This window comes from Gymnodraco acuticeps, unplaced genomic scaffold (assembly GCF_902827175.1).
Source record: "Gymnodraco acuticeps unplaced genomic scaffold, fGymAcu1.1, whole genome shotgun sequence".
NCBI lineage: Eukaryota > Metazoa > Chordata > Actinopteri > Perciformes > Bathydraconidae > Gymnodraco > Gymnodraco acuticeps.
The window spans coordinates 738,843-760,148 of NW_022991320.1; the positions used below are offsets into that span (position 1 = coordinate 738,843).

The window sequence follows — 21,306 nt, forward strand, 5'->3', positions numbered from 1 at the left end:
GTTTGAAGGGAGCTCAGGCGATGTGCGCAATATCAAATCCCATGACCCACTCTTTGCCCTGTGGTCCATAACAAAGACAAAAGCCCAGGGGAAACAGAGGTTACTGTTCACTGTTCAACACAACACAACACACATACGCACCAACAGTAGCTATAACCAGGAAGTGATTAAACTGTTCCTGTGGCCATTGAAATCCATGCGGTAACAGTAATCAGTGCTCAACCCTAGTACTGTTTGCATTGCGTGCAGGACATCTCGCTCCATCAATTAGATCCCCACCGCCTTTTTAACGTGTGACATTATATGTTATTGAAACGATAGAAACAATTTAATGAGCTGAGATGTGTTCATGACATGGACATATTTATCACATTAGTTGCAAACAGCAACCAATCGCCGTCTGTGCTGTCTTTATTTCAACTTTGACCACATTTTTCCGACAATTAAGTGACCTCTAAAGTGGCTTTGTTGGTTCAAAGTGTTAAGATAAAAGGTGTACACACTGTGCACAACTAGCTGAAACGTTTTACATCTGCTAGTGTCAGCTACAAACATATAACAGCACTATACTATGCTTATAATAAGACAATATTTCGCCCATAAAATAATACCACACAGTGGCCTCTTTGGTAGGAAGAATCAAACCAAATCAAAACACCCCATTGATTCTACAAGTTTTGTTTTGAGAGTTGAAAAGTTGATTTCTTAGCTAAAGAGAAGAGGCATGTCAGCACCCATGGGCCTCAGTATACTCGTCCTAATTACTCTCAATACTGTCTCACACATATTTGGTGGACTGCTCAGAAGGGCCAATTAGAAAGGCAGGGCAAGTCACTGGGTAGGAAAAGGTAGTGCTCACGTCTGTAGCTCCATCTATACCACAGAGAGATGGAGCCTTATATCAAATACTGCAGTACATTTCCCAAAAATAACCCTGTTGGCATGAAATTAATGGTTTTGCCACCATAACATTGATTTGAATAGAATATGTTATAGCTGACCATTGGTATCTTTCTGTATGTACTATATACATATTTTCATTCCAGCATAACTTCAGTGTGCAGAGTGTAGCCAGGATAATTTCGATAGGTGTTTAAAGGGCTAAAGTGAAACCCATTAGCCCTCTGTGAAAGAGAATGTTGTTACCTGAGACTTCAGAACTGTGTCATTGTATAAAGAGGTAGGTCAACAGCTTTTCAGTTTTTCAACACTTGGCTGAATAGCATTAAAAGCTGACTTTTGACTTTAGTTTAATTGGGTTTCACTAGATAATTGAATAACTGAAGACCATCTGCTGAGAATCTTTGCAAATATTTTCTATACATACAACACTATCATCTTACATATCCTTCCTTCTGCTAAAAGTCTAGCTAAAAGTGTGTCACGGTCATTAGACCCCTATATCTGACTTTGCATTATTTAGTTTGAGAGGTAGGCTTTTTTATGAGTAACCCCCCACCCTCAGCCATTACCTGTGTGCAGAATAAAGCAAGGTCATGGGGCTTGAAGCTGAAACAGGAACTCAGAGCACCTTTTCTATTTTGCAGTATTTTGTGAGACAATATCAAGAAAGGACATGGACTTTTTACAACCCATGTATTTCTCTCTCTCACTCTCTCTCTCTTATGTGTATGGTCATGATTGATATTATTTCAAGCTCAGACAATAAAAAAGCATATAGCATATAATGAATATTAAAAAAGATCCCCCATAAAAAGACAGTATGTTTACTATACATTATAGTTTGTTTATATTGCACTGCCTCATTTCCTATTCTATACTCATAATCATTTATCAACCATGCATATTTGGAGTACAGCTGCTTACTATTATGGTGCCAGCGGGGGTAAGTATTTAAAATGTGGCGCCCGTATTCCTGGATATTATCCCTCCAGTCTAGTAGGCTGGCTTCTGCATCATCAGTGCAAGCCCACAGCGATTAATGAAGTCGTCTGCATGTGTCTGCATGATTAAGGAGTGTTAAAGCGCCAGCGTGTGTGTGTGTGTGTGTGTGTGTGTGGGGTGTGTGTGTGTGTGTGTGTGTGGTGTGTGTGTGTGTGTGTGTGTGTGTGTGTGTGTGTGTGTGTGTGTGTGTGTGTGTGTGTGTGTGTGTGTGTGTGTGAGTGTGTGTATGTTGTCTCGAATAATACAACAGAGAACAAAAGACACCAGAATACAATGAGGCTTGCAGTAGGTATAGGTCCATTCACAAACATACAAATAAACAATTTTGCACAGTAAAGATAATATGGTAAATGCAAAGGTGGAATTATTCATGATGCCAGCAATTATAAATGATGACTAAAAGTTGGAGGCCACAGAAGGAGTACAGTATTTATGAAAATATTGTAAAATAGGTGAAAGGCTTTTTTTATTTTCAATGATTTAGTTGCAATCTATAATTTTCCTTTTTCCTATTTGTCAAGTAATTCCATATGTCATGCTTGGATGCAACCTCTACCCCGTGCTATATATTGCACATGCTCACGCCTCTTAGCAATAGCACACTATGTCATTTCCATGGTTGTTCAAAGATTCCACAAAACTAGGACATAGTCATTTTTATTTTCCTCATTCTGATGCACCACATTATTATTGGTGTAGCATGGGATGAGTCTGGTATTTGCAGAAATGTCTTCTTATCCATTTAAAATTAAACCAGATTAAAATACAGGTTTTTTTAAATGCAAGTAGCTTTCATAGGGCTGTGTAATAGCGATGTGTAGGGATGGTTTCTTCTGCATCATGATACAGTCAGAACAAAGGGTATGCACATTGTAAAATCATGCAAATTAATGCAAATCGCTGGCAGCAAGGAATAGCGAGGTGGTTTGTATAAGCGGAGGGATGCCAAGGACTTTGTATACACTTGCCGGACAATCTAAGTTGTGGCAGACAACTAAAAATATATGTGTTTGAATCTGATTCTAATTTTTGTGTGTTCAGCAAAACAAGACTACTTAATTTCCTCTGCATACAAGTACTGAATACATCCCAGTACGACTCCTAAGGCCTAAACGATATGTACCTTTTTGTTTACTTTTTGCATAATTATTTTCCTTATTTCATAATGCAACAATATGCCGTGTTCGCTGAAGAGGCTGTCGTAAAACAAAATGGATGCAAATGTGATACAATATCTGCTAATAGCATTGCAGTAATTGTGTCTGTGCGTGGGGGGAATATTTATACCGTAGTGTCTCAGAAAAATGTAGAGCAGACATTAACACCAGCGCTAATGAAAGTCCTCCTCAACCTCCCAGTAAATATGTATCAAACATGTGACATTTCCTCGAGTGCGTTCAGTAACTGGGGGGATTTAGGTAATGATGAACTGGGTCTGTCTCCACAGTAAGAACAAGATTCTCCACTTATTTCCCCGGATATTTGATTTGGTTCTTACCATAAATATTTAAAACACTAGTAGGGTTACCTATATACTGTGCCAAGACAATATTACAGATGCATGAGCATAGAAAGTGCAAAAACATTCATTTGAGTATTTACAACTTTAAAGTCCAGTTGCTTCCATCCTAAATTATATATCATTTTTACATTAATACATAATACAACACAGCAGTGTGTGTGTGGTATAGAATTGCGTGTGTATTTTGGTACCATTGGATTATTCACTATAGCAATCACCTTAAATCAATGCTAATATGAAAATCAGCAGTCAATTGGTTTCAACTTGCGTAAATAAAAATAATTGCGCCCTTCTTTCAGACACACACACACACACACACACGCACACACACGCACGCACGCACGCACACACCACACACACACACACACACACACACACACCACACACACACACACACACACACACACACACACACACACACGCACGCACACGCACGCACGCACGCACACGCACACACACACACACACACACACACACACACACACACACACACACACACACACACACACACACACACGCACACACACACACACACACACACACGCAGACACAATATGGTTGAGGAGTAAAAGGGGGGAGGGCAGAGACAGACATTCACAATTGTGCATAATGATGTTAACATTGCTGCATGTCTAATGCAGGGGATATTGAGACAGGCACTGGCTGGTCGGGGTTCTGCTGTGTTGTATGTGTTTACAGGTATAAACTGTAGCAGTGCATAATGATGTATTAATTGTGGCCTGCTCTCGCTTGTGGTGTTTGGGCCCCTTGCCGAGGTTACTACGCGGCCTTTGATGCCGTCGTTAATCTTATCAAACATATGCAAGATCACACTGCATTTTATATTCTAGTCTGCTTGCGTGAAATCAGACTGTTACGGAGTCACTACTGCTGTTATTGCTTTGTACAAAATATCCACCAGTGGACATTTGTTTATTTTTTGTATTCTCAAATGATGGTTAATCTTGGAGGGATCAAGCCAGATATACAAAGCTGTTTGAATTTAACTACTCAGCAAAGAGATAGATGAATCAGAGGAAGGGTCTAATGAGATAAATGTGGAAAGAATTGCGTGGAAACAACAATTTGAAACATCCTAATCATAACTTAATGAATATTTATATTCATAAGGAATAGCTTGAAAGGTGGGACTTGGTTTCAAACACACCACCAGTCATTTATTTTTAATATCCTCCCAAATTGAATGACAGAGAGTCAGAGGGAGGGGAACTGGATATGAAAATGGATCGCCGGCATCATAAAAGATGGAAACAAAGAGGGACAGACAGCATACACAGGGAAGGACAGGCAAAAGATGAAGCTCATTTTTTCGTGGGCACCAAGTGGCGTCTGCATTGCAGATCGCTAAAATCCCCTTTGAATGTGTCCCTGGGCTTAAGGGGGGATGGGGTGGGGAAGGGTGAACAAGGGATGGGTTTATGCTATCTCTGCTTTAGTACACTTTGTTTTTTTTCCCTCCCCCCACCGAAATATATTTTTTCTGTCTGCATCAAATGTCAAGTTAATTTCCTGGGTGCTATGAGGGATGTGTCCTCCCCTTCGGTATGTGTGGCAGGGCGGTGGATTGTGGCAGGGTGCTGTGTGTGCCGGTGTGTGTGTGCTCCTGTATGTGTGTCTGTATGGGTGAAATGGGAAAGGGAAAGGGGCATGGCAAGGCAAAGAGAGAGACGAGAGGTGGCGAGGGGGGTTCAGTACAGTATCTATAAATTGGCCCTCTCTGAAGAGCCAGAGAGGTGTGTTGAAAATGTGCATGAATTTGTGTGTGTGAGTGAGTGCGTGTCTGGTTGTTAAGAATATGATCCAATTATTAATGGATGCTTTTGTCAGTGTGCCTAAGCCCTTGTGCCTGTCCATTTGTGCATTCACATGTTCAGTTCTTTTGTTGGTTCTTCCAAATTGAATATTAACGCAGGAAAAAATGAAAGAGAAAAAAAACATACCGCATTACGTATGCTTATTGCTTAGTAATTCAATGTTGTGTAAAAAAAAAGGATAGATTTCTATGTATTTCTTAACCACATAGTACGGTGTGGAGGGAAATTAGCTTGGACTCGCTCATCAGCTCTCCTGCATTTCCTGGTCGCTAACAACAATGTGTAAAGCTCATTACCGACTGATAGCTAGTAGCATATTATGTTAAACATCCATGCGTATCATCCCTTTTTTATCCTCGTTGCTTGGCAATAGGAGTCTGTGTATCATGCCTTCTAATGCTAGGCCCTATTTTATTTCATTTTTCATTTCTTTCAGGTTTCCTCCATCATCATTGAGTTATCGTGTCCCTCTCATATTCTCATGTCTATGCCTTTAGATGAAGCACAACCTTTATATTTTCCTTTTACTAGTAAACACAAATGTACTATCTGTCTCTCCGTTGTTGTGTTACTTGTGCTTTTAAAAAAATGGACTGTGATCTAGAGTTTTCTATTTTCCAATCTTACAGATTTATTTCAGTGCCAAATGCACATTCCTTTTTCCAGTTTCTTTACGGCATGTTTCCAACTGGGCTTTTCTTTACATTTATGTGTGTGTACCTGTGTGTGTTTGTTTATCTGAATTACTTTGTGCATTTTTGCAGGCAGCTGTAAAGTGTATGAAGGGAAACTGCATGTTTTGTATTGTAAAGTGTAAAATGCCTTATTGCAGAGAAAGTGATGTTGCCTTTGTCAGTCGTGCTTATGCTGATGTATGCTCCTGCTCCACAAATGTCACATCCCATAACCCAGAAAGATTACACCAGTCCCACCTAATTACGCATATTCATGATGCTGTTTTGCATAGTGCTGGTAGCATACTTCTGTTACAAGCCACAGAGCTGAGGGATGTGGTTGAGTGAAAAGGCTTTCAATCCACTGATTCAGTGCTTCTCCGCCACAAGCATAAACTTGATAACACTACCTCCATGCCAATTATTTGTATGATCTTACACCATTATGGGAAAAGAGTTGTCTCTTATTTTTTGCAGTCAGTCATATTGCCGATGCCTGCATGTTCAAACCAACTGGGAATTTATAATAAAGAAATTAGCTTTGTCCTAGATTATGAAGGTCATTTGAAAATAGATCAGATTCAAACTAATGCTTTGAAATATTTTGCCATTTATCCACCATTTCAGCTATGTTACTCTTTTCTCTGTGTGTTTATTGGATGGATGGATCATTGATAATGAACAATACCTAAATCAAGGTGTGAGAATGCTAACAAGTGAAAGCATGGACACTCATATACTGAGTAAGAAATACAAATAAAGTTTGGACTTCAAAAGACAAGGGAGGAAGTGTTGGAGAAAGAGATGGAGGGAGAGTGAGGTGACAGAGGAGAGTGGATGAGTCTTGCTGGCTGGCTCAGTGGCTTATTGTACTCGCGGAACTGACTTAATCAGTCTTGGCCCGGCTGTAATGAAGGAGAGGGTCCAGGCTGTGCCCCTGCTTGGGTAAACAGCGATTGTTTCAGTCCAGGGTTCCCAAACACGGGCAACAATGGTACTATTGTCCCGCCAGCTCTTATTAAGAGGCATATCAGAGATGGGGTGAGGAGCAGAAGCGGGGAGGTAAAGGGGGTAAAAAGAAAATGTGTGGGGGGAGAGCAGAAGCGTGTGGGAACCTGACAGGAATAGAGGATGGGTTGGGAGGGGGACGTGGAGGAAAAAGAGAGGAATGGAGGCAGATGGAGAGAGGTGCTTCTCTGATCTTGATTTTTTTTCCCTCTTCGTTTCCTACTATCTTCCTCTTGTTTCCATACTCTTCTACCTCCTCAGCCATCAACTCTCATCCTTGACTTTTCCTCTCATCCTCTCATCCATACTTCCTTCCTGCACCATCCTTCCAGCCACCTACTCTATTCCTTACATCTGTCCTTTGTTCCCCTTCGTTTTTTGCATTTGGGGTAGCGAGGGATGCTTTGCCTGTCATACCACCTTTACATCACCTTTTCCATCCGGCAATGGAGTGTGAGAGAACGATGGACCGAGAGAAGAGGAGCGAGAGAAAAAAAGGGGATTGGGAGGGGGGGGATGAGAGGAGCATGGGAGAGAAAAGGGGCAGGAGCGAGACAAAAAGAAAGATCACGCTGCTTCCTGGCTTAATGAACATGGGCAAAGGATGATCACAATAGAATACATTATGCCCTTGTTAGTAGAGGCAATCAATTAGCACAGAGCAGACCACTGGCACACCATCTTTCCCGCTTGGGCATTGGCTCATTCACGGCCCAAACGAGTGGCCTAAGGAACCCCTTTGCCTCGCCGTTTTTCCCACCCTCAATGCCCAGCAGCCACAAAAGATTTTATTTCATTCCTCAATGTGAAAGGGGACAGCGTTGTATTTGCATTTCCGGCCCATTCACGCCACATTAGTTGAAATATTGGTCAGGTTCCACTACAGTCAAAGGTCCTGGCTCATTGTTAAATACGTGTGTTCGTGTGTATGTACATTAAATGGCATATTCACTCAAATAAATTCCCACAGCCTTTGTAAACCCAGCTATACCAACAAAGGCGCTGTGATGCTGATTGGACTTCCTCAATGGAAAACTGTCCTCTGACAACACAGTGTAACCCCTATAGCTTGGCTCCACACGATGGGAATCAGACATGACAATGTCTCTGTGACTGACACTGACAATTGCATACCAAATTGTCACTCAGGCCCCATCAGCAATTCATACAGCGGTTGGGTGAAATTCCTTCATCCTTTTGCCACCATGTTTTCTGCTTCTTTTTTGTGTCAGCCTGAGGAATAGCTCCAGATAATGGCAGCAATCTATATTGTGAAAGAGGCAAGGAATAGTTCTGCCTTAACACAGGCACAAATCACCACTGTCTGGCAGGGGATCTGAAAAATGTCGGTGATAAGTAGAACACACTGCTTTCACTCGGGAACTTTGCTGTGATTCCAGGCAGAGGTTGGAAATGGTGGAAACAAAAAGGAAATGAAGTAAAAGGGGAATAGAGGAAAAATTGTATTAAGAGTCAGATGTAGGACTGTTTTTTTTTACTGAAGACACATCATGCATCTCTTAGGAGAAGATGGCCTCGAGATGTGCTTCAGGGAAGCTGCTGTTGTTGTGTTTTAACACAAATGTACACTCTATGGCCATCTGAATAAAAAAAGTTTGTGTGTGTTTAAGTGTATAAGTATTATCAATCACATTTCCCTTTATGGTATGGATCATATTACTAAGTTAAGAAATTATTACCATCATTTTGGTATGAGTGAATGAGTACAAAGGTGTTTGTATTTCCAATTTGTAACATAAACCCCACTACACTGCAGTTTCTAACTATGCAAAAACGAGCATACAAGGCTCCTACCTACAGTCCACTTGTTGTCTATAAGAGCTTCTTCACTAATGCATAGATGAATGGAAAATGCATCAAAATATACATATTTTCAGTTGTTACCAAAGGAACTGTAAATTGGATGTTATCTTTTTTAACGTTGAGTGCCTGGGTAAAATGTTTTTGTGATCTTCAAAGTACTTTAGAATGGCGCAGGGTTGTGTTTTGACCTTTAAAAGAGAGAAGAAACATTGCATTCTCCTCTGTGTATACTGTATGCAGCCTGCTTGTTTGTACTTGTTGGAATATTCAGTTGCTAGTGCAAAATGTTGAAATATATTCATTGTTTCCAGGCTGCAGAGGGCATAGTGTTCTCTCTTCACTTTGAAATGTTCAACATCTAATGCATAGGGAGCAGGAATGGTAACATGTGGCGTGCAAGGGAAGGATGCACACAGTGAGTGTTTAATAAGTTAAGTTAAAACACTATATAATCCACTACTGTTTAAATAAGTTAAGAAAAATGTCTTCATAGTTTTGCATGGACAACTTCTAATAATAAGAAAAAACACAAAACATAGATAAAACGAAACAGCTATTCTTTCTACTTTCACACATCATTCAGTCTTTTTTAAATTAATTATTCTAGGTTCCACGTCAGACAAATCATTAAAACGTGGTCTCAAATGTGTCCTTCACAAGCTTTTCTATTTGCCTTATTTACTCTAGCTTGCTTGTTTTGCTGTAAGACATCTTGCTCTCCTCTTTATCTATTTTTCTTGATTGTCTCCTGTGCCCTCACCGCTGGGGGTCCATGTACAGGTAGTCATGCTGCTGACATTTGTGTCCAAGCCCGGTGACATGGCCTTTACGACCCCTTGCTGGGTATTCCTTCTCTTTACTTACCCCCTACCGCCATTCTTAACCCACCAAGTCCTCTTCATCTGCGTACACACGTATGTGTGTCTATTGGTCTGCTTTGGGACCATCCTGTGTGTTTAAGCCATGTCCTGATCAGACTCTTTCGTACTGCCTTTAGCTTCTGTGCACAGTAGGGGACATGGTATGGTGCAAGCCTCTTTCTCTGCTGGATGCAGGGTGAGCAAATACAGTCACTGCATGCTGGGAGGTAGTGTGGCACACGTGAAAAAGGATACTCAATCTGATGTGATAAAATAGTAGAAACATATGAGCTCTATCCTAATAAGGACAATAACCTGATAATGTGTCTTTGAATGTCTCACAAGATGTCAAAAATGTTCACTTCAGTAGAGCAATACTTACTTTTTCATAAATGTAATGACCATATAATCTCATCTACGTTATTCACTATAGATTATCTGGAAATATTCTGACCTTGACTGTGATACAGAATTTTGGAAGAGTTATAAGGTGCACACACAAAGTGCAAAGCCTCATTGTTCTTCTTCTCAAACGCACACGCACAAACACACAGACGTGCTCACCGTCCCTGCAGCCATGGGAATGGAGAATGCTGAGGTTCAAGGTCATTTCAAGTATTCAGCAGCCTGGGGCTCTCCATTGTCAGTGCATCACATCATTTTGCACACACACACATGAACTCAGATGCAAGCATTGTTGGTAGGCGTATATTCTACACACCGCATCTCACTAACACTCGCATCCGAGACAGCAAAGTGTCTGTCAGGTGAGACCATGACACCTCGAAAGTCCGCTCACGTGCACTAACAGTCACAGGTGTGAGTCTTCAATGGAGACACAATTATCCTGTTTTGTTTTTAGGTCTAGATACAAAAGAATGAAAGGTATGACAATTGGACAATTTCTGTTTTCTTTCATCATTTAGCTATTCTGCTGTGATTGCTTATTCTTCATGCTCTACAGTCTACAGATGGTGCAGTATTTTCTAATTTTGCATGGCACTTACCATTATTTGGCCGACTGATTATTTATATTTGGTTTCTATTAGGTAAAGGAGTGAGAATTTGTGGAAATAGTGGAGTTTTTAAATACAGAGTGGAGGTGAGGGAGAGAGAGAGAGCAGCAGTGGGTGTGATTAGCTCCTTTGTTGGAGGTCTGTTGAGCTTCATTGGCTCCAGAGAATAGGTTCCTAATGAACCCAGTCAAGCTTGGACCAAACTTTGTGCTGAAGACAAACTAAGTTATGGTGGTCTGGCAGAGCGCTGAGGGCGAGCCAACTGATATACAACGCTTGGACATATGGTCCCCCCCCCCATCAGGGCCTCTCCCAGCCACTTTCTCATGTCCTGGTTTCTGTGTGTGTGCTTTTGTCTGTGTTTGTCTCAGAGGCACATAAGAAGAATATTTATAATGTGATTTTTTATACATTTTTGATAAGTCAATGGAACAGAGAACTGGAAAAGAAAAACAGAGAGCAAAGAGGGAGGGGGGGGTGCTGCTTGATGCTTACTGAAAGCGACAAAAGAGAGAGGGCTGCAGGCTTTGTCTTTCCAGCTGACCCCAATACTGAATCCTTTCTGACACATCCTACAAGACATGGAGTAACTGAGTAAATCAGGCCAACCTGGCTGTGGTGCAGCAGTGAATGCACCATAACAGATGCAATATGGAAGTGAACCACATGGTAGCTCAACTCATTACATAGAAAAACATATGAAAGAAAGAACACCTTTTACTGTACGGTTTTAAAATGGCATGTTGCAAAAGTGTTCTTTATTTGTAGAGAAGTGGAAGATTAGATAGCATATGTAAAGTATGTAAAGAGGAGGCGCATGTGAGCTTTGAGGGTAATTGTTTGGGTCAGGGTGGGAGCGTGGGGACGGATGGCTTCCGTGTACCACCAACAAGGCTCTCGGTAACTGAGCCGGCGAGGGGGAGAATGGGTCCACTACAGGGCCACACAGCAGGCTCAAACAACACTTATTCTACTGGCCAAACTGTCAGCCAGAACAACTTCATTGTGCCCAAAATTGGAGTTGAAAGCAAGGCAGAGACTTGGAAAGGGAGGGGGGCGGTGGGAAGGTAGTGAGAAAGAAGGGGAAGAAGCATAGAGAGAGAGGGAGTGAAGAGAGAGGGGGTCTGTGGGAAAAAGGGGGAGTCCTAGAGAAAGTGCAGTCCTGGGGATGAATAGGGTCAGACGGTGTGAGTTCATTTCAGTGAGGAGAATTCCCACAGATCCTAACTGAGGAGCAGACGACCACTAGCAAGGCAGTGGTTCCAATGGAAATGTATTAAAATGCATTCTGGGTAGATGGACTGAGATTTGTAATTCCTGTATCTATATTGCCACCACTATTTGTTCACACCATGAAAAACATAGCTCTTAGAGAATGATGATATAACTGGATTATGCTACATACAGAATGCTACTAATGTGCATCAATTGACTGCTTCTTTTAGGTTTATATTTATTTGTTGTAGACCTGAGTAGAAATACAATATTATGCTGGTTCTCTTCTTGTACTCCCATTTTGTACAACCCCTCCCCCAACATATCATGGCAATATTTAATCATATATTTGAAAAAGTATTATCAGGGCTGTGTAATAAATAACTGTGCCACATACCCAGAGGCATTATTCACCTTCCTGCAGGATTTCCCTGTATTGGACCCCAGGAGGGAGCCCACAGGCTCTGATCTGTAGTATAATAAAACCTCTTTAGACTGACACTAAAGCAGTCTAAAACACTGATTTACCCAACTATTCTCCACTTTGTCTCTTCTCTTGCTGGCTATTTCAAATTCTCTCTGCCCTTGGTAACTACTGCAAAAGGGTGAAGAAGTTTACTTAGTCACACCGAGTCAAGGGAGATGAAGAAACTCTCTGATTCTGTGTGTGTGTGGGCGAAGGTGTGTGTTTGTGTGTGTGCACTCTCGCATGTCAGTGTGGTTTGCACTTGCATTAGTGTGTATGTGTGCGGGTGCAAAATGCAGAAACGTACACACAGCCCTGTTTGATCCAGAGCTAGCCCTGCAGCTCCCAGATACTCAACAAAAGGCCTCCTCTATCTATTGTATGAGCTGTGTGTTTCCCAGGAGAGCTCGGGCTCAGCGAGAGAAGGGCCCCAGATCGCTTTCTCCTCACATGGATGTTATTCGCTCCGCGGTCCAGCAGAACACTGTCCAAAAGGACTGGCCTTAGCATCTTGACGTAATTGACACATAGTGTTGGGAAAGAGAGCCAGAGGGTGTGAGGAAGAAGGGGAAAAAAGTGAGTGTCTTGACAGGTGACATATGAGACAGACAGACAAAGAGAAGGCCTGTCTATAAAGGTGTTCTCATAAGAAAAATAATATGTATTGTGTTCTCCACCATTTTATGTGCTACTTGTCTTTACACAAGTCAGTTTTCTTGTCAACCTTGTTCATGAATGTAGATCCGCCCGGTGGGTGGGTAGAGATTTCGCCCTGATCTTGACAAGCTCTCCCATCCCTGACTGCATACTAATTTCCCCAGAACTACTGAACCAATGTAAAACAAATACAAATGTCCCGGGCTGCTGTTCATAGCTTGAGAGGCAGGGTCTTTGGAGGTTAGCAGAAAGTAGCTATCTATTGTGTGTATGTGATTAATCAGATTGTCTGCTGTGGACAGAGGAGCTTAAAGGGACAGCTAGTCGGCTTTACGATATCTGTAGGAATCGGTCAATATTCTGAGCTAATGAAGGGAAGTGTAAAAAAAAGATGAATTAATTCACCAGTCAATTAAAAGTCCATCAAATGTCCAACGCGATCAGGCAGACAACAACTCATTTTGACAAAGACATGTCTGTATTTCACTTTACGGGCAATCCTCAGCTGCTCTCTCTTCACCAGCTGTCTTTATCTAAGAGTTTTGAACGCTATATCTATCAGAGTACTTCACTTTCTCTAACGATATCTAAACGTTTCCTTGAGATTGCGAGTGCCTGCGGAGTTGACCATAGATCTTAGTAGAGCTTCAGAAGCAGACAGTTGAAAACAAACAGGGTAGGCTGATACCATCTAATCTGTTGAACACCATTATCGTCTGAGATATCGCTATACCCCCCTCCATACATGCATGCACCCACCCTCCAAACCAGACTTACTCTCTCTCCACCCTTTGAGGTAAAAAGCTTGTGTGTTGAGGCTGAGAGTGAATGTAAGCCATTGTTATGGAGTAACCGGACTCCACAGCAGGTTGTTTGATCCTGTTTGGTCCTGAAAAGCCCTTTTTTCTTGAACTACCACATCAGCTGAGAGGTTCAGACAACAGACTCTATTTGTAGAGTCCTCTGTCTGTCTGCTTCTCTTTCCTTTCTTTCTACTTTCCATTCTCACTTCATCGGTCTTAATCTGTCATCCACATTCAAATGTTTAGTCCAAAGCTTTGATTACCATATAGAGGAGCGTGCACTCATTCACAAACTGTACTTAGACACAAACGTATGCTTTTAGGCACACTCTGTCGCTCTCAATTACTCCTTCTTTCTCTCTACCTTTTTTCCCCTTCTTGTACCTTTTTCTCTGTACAGACACTGGGATTATATTCCTCACTTACACCTCTGTTATGGAAACAGCAGAAGAAAATGTTACTGGGAAGTGTTTGAATGACAAAAGCTGGAAATTGTTTTGTTTGCTCACAATACTAGTGATACCTCCACGCTCTTGTTGTGTTCCTGTTTACCCAACATCATCTCATTATTTAAATTACAACATAGAATCAGGCTGCCGTATTGTCGAATGTGTTGGGCGCCTACTTGCAGTTCTACGCCTTTGTTACTGTTTTGGCATTGTGTTCTGAATTTATGATCTGTTTGGCGTTCAGTGTGGACAATGTGCATGCAAATATCTTCGTCCCATTCTGCCAGCTGTCGTTGTACATCAGCTTTCTTTCCTTAGAGGTATAGATGTAAAGTTGGAGGGGGGGGTGGAATGGCCCTGTAGGTTTTTGTAGGGAGATTTGTGCGGGCACACATACACACACACACCACACACACACACACACACACACACACACACACACACACCCACACAAACACACACACACACACACACACACACACACACACACACACACACACACACACACACACACACACACACACACACACACACACCCCCATCTGTGCCCCCAACCCATTTCAGATGTGAGAAACTGTCCCGTCATTTGCATAAGACAAATTGACACTTCAACTTAGCCTTCCAAAGAGGATTCTTTTTTTCAGCAGATGTGCAGCCATTGCCATATTGGAGAATATAAAAAGGGAGGTAAAAAACGAGCATGGATAGGGGGACACACGTCATAAAAGATTAACCCTTTAATTTGCTCATCTCAGAGTAGAGGATTTGATATGCCTTTTTATTGCAAATATAACTTGATATGCAGTAAAACAGACTTTTGTAGAGAATATAAAGTGTTTTCTTCTCGCCTCAATCAAGAGTTCCTATGACTGCCAGTTAGGGCACAATGTATTTTTTTTCCTGACTGATAGGTATTTATGTTTTGAAGCATTAGGTGCACTGACTGTGTTATGTGCACGTTTACACATCTATATTCACCTCAGTGGCATTGGACGTAGGGCAAGAGAGTGAGTGCTATTAAGTAGAGTGTGCATGTGAAAGTGTGCGGATCGAGGATTTGCTCACATCAAAGCATTAAAGCAAGTGCAATGATGAATTATTGATAATGGCTAATGAAAAGGATCAGTTCAGGATGAACTACAAGCTTAGCCCTGAGGGTTAACACACATTCACACAAGCACCATTCAAACACCTATTTGAGGTTTTAACATGAAAACTGGTGCAAGCATACTAGGTATTCTCTGTCTATATCTCATTGTTTGCTCCATGTTCTATTTTATCCACTCCAGTTAAGAGCAATGGATGCCCAACACTGGGACAAGATAAAAGCACTGTGCTTCCTGGCCTACAAGCTGACAAGCAGGAAGCCTTTATGAGGCTGAGCTTTTTTGGGGGGAGAATAAGGGAGAAGGCTTCAGTTTTGGGGGAAGGGGATAGAGAATGGGGGTTGACGGTTTGAGGGCTGAGGGGGGAAAGCCTCGGCGCCAGCCCCTCTGAAGCGCTCAGCATCCCCCCACTTATGGGATGGCGGATGCGTCTGGGGGTAGCCATGACAACACTGCTGCATGCCAGGGACATACCACGGCAACAGGGACAAGTAGAGTTGGTGTCGATGTGTGTGTGTGTGAAGATCCATTAAGGCCCACATATCTCGTTGACATTAATATTCACTTGGTCAGACAGGAACGCCACTGCTGCCTCAATCAGTTTGCTGTTAGTCAGGCACAAATCACAGACACCTTTATTTTAGACTTGGAGGCTTAACATGAAAATATCCACAGTATACATGCCCTCTTGTAAGTGAATGTAAGCTAGTTTCTGTAGTTTGACACAGTTGTCAAGGAAAGCACCTACTTGCTAATGTTTGGACATGGCACAGTTTTATACTTGTAGTATATAGTTTATACTCTCACAGACACAGAGAGGTGCACCCTCACATTCACTCAGGTCATGAAGCATGGTCAGGTCTCACTAACTCTCTAACAAACATGCTCCCACACACTGACACACACACACACACACACACACACACACACACACACACACACACACACACACACACACACACACACACACACACACACAATATCACACTCCTGGCCCTTGCACAGATCAAGCTTTGTTATAATAATCCCATATGGGACAGCAGAGATTCTCAATCAGAAAGTACCAATATAATGATGCTCTGATGAGTTGTGTGTGAGTGTGTGTCTGTAGAAAAGAGAGTGTAAGTTGCTATATGTGTCATAGGTTATATACTGTTTTATTTGTTACCAAATCCCAGCCCACACACATACACACGCTCACATACACATGCATGAAGAGTCAAACTCAGATCCTGTGGGAGTGCATTTTTAACCCCGGCTGCCTGTGCATTTGCTGAGGGGTTAAAGGGCCGAATGGTGAATCAAGTAAATAATTCAAAATAGCTGAAACTCTTTCGATGTAACCTCAGAATGCATGTGGGGAAGTAGACCAAAGAGACTTAGTTACGTACTTGCACACAATAGTCACTTCCAATATTGCTTGGTGTTTTGAGTTTACTGAGAAAAAAGTAGGCCAACAAGAAATATCCATTAAGTCAAACAGGGCTCGCATCTTCTGATAAAGTCTGACTCTATTCAGGGTCGGAAAAATGAAATCAATACCTTCCATGTATGTGTGTTAATTTCCAGGTAAACTTACAACTATAGTACTAAAATGTTTTGTCTATTTTGTGTTTCTAGGTTGGATGGTGACCTCGTAGATCATGACCCAGAAACAAATGGCTGACTGAAGTCTCCAGACAAAGGATGTCAAGGATATTCAGCTGATCTCAGAGGTGACTGTGCGCTCCCCTTTCAAGCATTGACATTTCTTCCATCTTATTATATGGGCAATATTTTACGAATTCCCTGCTATGGATCAGTGGTATCTGCATCCTTTTTCTCTGAGTATTCTATATGAAAGTGTCTGTAAGACATTTTGAGTGACATTGCTTCTGTCAAACGGCTGATTGAAGGAGACACAGAGAGAAATGCTGTGCTAATGAAATCGCCTGACCCACATCTTTTAATGCTATCCATTTCCCCAAAGACACAGAAAGGGCATTTATACAGGTAAACCATGACTGGTCCCTGAAGTGAAAGAAGGGTTTTTCAGAAGGATGAGGAGCATCCATTATTTACTATACTGGGGTTGCTAGACACTTAGGATATAATGCAGTGCTTCAAGCATACAAAACATAGAGCCTCCTCTGTGCTGGCAACGCCATTGTTGTGTGTTTTGAACATGTCTGTTTCCATCCATACTGACAGATGAAAAAGAATATGTCTCCCTATGGTTCAGAAGCACGGACAGAGATAGAGAAATAAGGAGAGAATAGGATGGTGGAGAGATATGTGTGTTAGCCATATCTTTGTGTATGTTTTGTTTATTCATGTCTGTGCATTTGTACATGTGTGTCTTTTTATTGCCACCAATCTGTGTGTTGGCCTCTGCATGTACAACAGTGTCCTAACCTACCCATGTTTATATAGTCTAAATTAAGTAATGGTACACAGTGCAAGCACATGTTTGTTGTGTATGCATCTTGTTTCTCATGCAATGATTCTCAGTAGTCTCTAGCAGGCCTCATGGGCTTCAGTCAAGACTTATTCTCTGCAGATCAGCAGCAGCCTGCTCCTCATGGAGAGTGGAGGCATCTGACTGTAGTCTACTGGGAGTAGTTAGCATAAGGGAAGCAAAGCATACAACTCCTCCACCCTGTTACCAGACTTGGGCAACAAGTTGTCGATTTCCTGAGGGACAATTTGCAATGAAATCCTTTTGTGTGGATGAGGGGAGACCACTCCCAAACAACCCTGTATTTTTCTGCGTATATGTGCATTGTGATGGAGAGCATGACAACTGTCTATGTGTATTGATCTCGTCTGGGAAAATCAGGGTCCACTAAAAATCACAAAAATTTGAAGGACAAAATAAATATATATGTTTTAACCAAGTTATGTTGGTGATGTACAACATTATTTTAAAGGTATCATACTATAAGGAATGAGTTTGAGTCAAAGTAAGTAAATCTGACTTAAAGAAACATCTTTACAAGTCCACATTCGTAATTGGTGAAAGAAAGTACAACTGTTGGTTATCATGCATGGTAGTGTTTGTACTGATTTTACTTGGGCTGCATTGTTGCAGCTATTTTCATTTACATTATAAACATTAAGCTCAGATCTACCTGTTCAGTCTGTACATTTCAAATTTGATGTAACCTGAATATCAGAGATACTGAGAACTATCAGCAACGTTGTGGATCCACACACACACACAAACACACAAACACACACACACAAGCACTGCAGACATCATCCTTATAAGGCATCAAACTGCAGTGTCAGCAGAGAAGATGGGGAGGTTGCAGAGAGAGGCACAGGCACATCTAGCGTTGACTAAGATCAGCTGCCACAAATAGACAGGCAGGCCAGGAAGGCAGTATGTGCCCTTGAGGTGCTGTGTGCAGGCTGATGGTGTGCTTCAGTTGTCTGAATCCACCTTCCTTCTTCTTTATACAGATGGGCTGAGTTGGACTGTTGATGGCTCAGGGACCCTCTGCCAATCCTGAACTGCTCTTTACTGTCAGCCAAAAATCAGAGAAATGTGTTGAAAGAGAAAGTATGGTCAAAACAGTTTTCTAAATGCTTGTAAAAAAAATAGGGGAGGAGTTGCTGAATAGCAAGAGTGTCAGAAAAGATAAATCAGCAATTTAGAGTTTACCTTAAGGAAACTCTTTTGCTAAGTCATTGGATCTTCAAATTACGTGTTACTCGGCCATTGTGGTGTGATGTAGACAATACACAGAAGATGTAACTGAACCAGTCAGACAACCTTACTGTCTCAAATAACCCCAGCTGTTCTCTACAGCCTATACGTTCATATTGGGCCCCAGAATACCTTTCATGCTTGTCAACAAGCTCTATAGTTCTGGGGAAATATAATACCATAATGTCCTCGTAAAGAAGGGAGTGTCAAGTATGGGAAGAGTAGTGGGGGAGGGCTGGAGGTGCAGGTAACCGTTAGCTGGGTGTACAGGGGATCCGATAAGGCGTTCCCCAGACCCTACAGTCTACCAGTCTCCTCTATGAGAGAATAATAAGCAGCTGTAACCCTGAGACACTCCCAGGCCTGTGTCCTCAGCTACAAAAACATTCACCGGTCGTCTTATCAGGTTCTAAGGATATCACGTAAGACAATACATGTGAGAAGTGCAGTGGGAACAATGGGAGGAAAGTGCAGCGTGATATGAGGGGGACTTATGTCAGCGGCTATTGTTCAGGCCTTTGTCACTGTCAAGTACACCGGGAACTCACAGCTCACTGAACTCCTTTCATTCAAAGATCTTGCTTTGGGATGTGATGAAACTCTACAACATGTGCTGGACACACTGAGATGATGTGTTTGTTGAAAAATGTAACATACAGGTTGCTTTAAGAGGCTGGGGATGATGATTTAGTCTCACACTTCATAGTTTCTAAGATGAACTTTTTTAGGCGTAGATGTAACACACACAGGATATTATTAAAGCCCATTAAAAGTTTACACCTTGATGCTTTGATATTGTTAATGTAAGGTATATCAAATGAGATTTCCTGGATTTGTAATCATTGTCATATTTCTCTTTTTTTGTATAGGTATACAAGTTCTTCTGATCAACAAGAGATGAGCTTGAATATCGTCAAGACCGAAGCTTCAAGATGTCCCATCCGAAATCTCACAATCTCTAGGAGTTTCATGTTACTCTCTACGACTCTTGAACCTGCACCATATTCTTGTTTCAGTCTTTGTGTCAAATGGTGATATAAGATTGACCAAACTGAAAAGTATTGTGACCTTGCACTAATATATATATATGTATTTATTTGTATATGGGAGAATACTTTATAAGAAGAAATTATGAAAATATACTCCACTTTGAAAATTGCATTTATTTCATGTAACTGATTGAGTCTAACAAGTATATTTTTTGACAGCAAAATAAAGGCATTTTTTTTACTTAAAGTGATGTTTTAGTGTGAGTTATTTCCTCTTCTCTGTGTAGTGCTATGGCACTCCAGGTAGAGAACAATGTGCTTGACATAATTGGGTCCTATTTGGTTATGAAAAGAGCATGCACACTGATAAAAGCTGGCAGAGTGATCAAAGCCCAATGCGTCCCGATCAAAATCATACACCTGACACAGCTGTAGTTTATCCTGACAGACTAACGAAATGTGGGGGAAAGGTTCAGACAGAAGCCTCCCAGTTTAGAATTAGCTCAATTTCACACTCTGTGCTATTTCTGGTGTACTTCTCTATGTCTGTCAAATCAAATATATCTGTGCGAAATACAAAATAGCAATTAAGAATTTGAATGATATGCTTCTTTTTGTTGCCATTTCCTCTCCATGCTGCATGTCAGGTTTATGTTTTTGAAAGAAAAATACAACAATCTAACTTTCGTATCGCTGTTAAAGTTTCCCCTGAATCTACTCAATGTACAACAAGAAGGATCACAAGTAAGAGCCATAACATCTTGACAAATAGTTTCTTATAGGAAAGAAGCGTCATTTTCTTCCCTTCTCTATCTTTCATTACTCTCCATTCATCTTTTTTGCTTTCCCATTTTCCCTTCTCCTTCCTAATCATATTAATTCTCACTGTCCCTTCCTACTTAACATTCATTCTCACTATTTTTCTCACACTTACACCATCTTCATTTCCTTTACAGCATCACTCTTCTTTTCTACAACCATCTTTCAGTCCCGCCCGTCCCCCCTCATATTCCCCCACCCGAACCATTCTCTTGCTCCCTTTCTCTCTCCGTTGTCTCTCTCCTTCTCAGATGTCAGATCACAGTCTACTCTTCCGCTTGCCCTGTCATCACATTTTTCACACAACCCCATCCCTTAATTGGGCCTGTATCATCATATCATGTAGAATATCTGATCACAGCAAGAGATGAAAGATGGCCTCCACCTATCCCCTCCCAGACAGATAGACACAAACACACACACACACACACACACACACACACACACACACACACACACACACACAC

The 21,306-nt window shown here is 41.5% G+C and overlaps 1 long non-coding RNA gene across 1 annotated transcript in view; it reads left to right on the forward strand.

Annotated features, from left to right (window-relative positions):
- Positions 1–20,267, forward strand: part of LOC117562478 — a 35,136-nt gene extending 14,869 nt beyond the window's left edge. Inside the window, exons 3-4 of the long non-coding RNA XR_004571547.1 lie at positions 16,961–17,055; positions 19,901–20,267. This is a non-coding gene — a long non-coding RNA (uncharacterized LOC117562478). The remainder of the gene's footprint in view (positions 1–16,960; positions 17,056–19,900) is intronic.
- Positions 20,268–21,306: the final 1,039 nt, after the last annotated feature.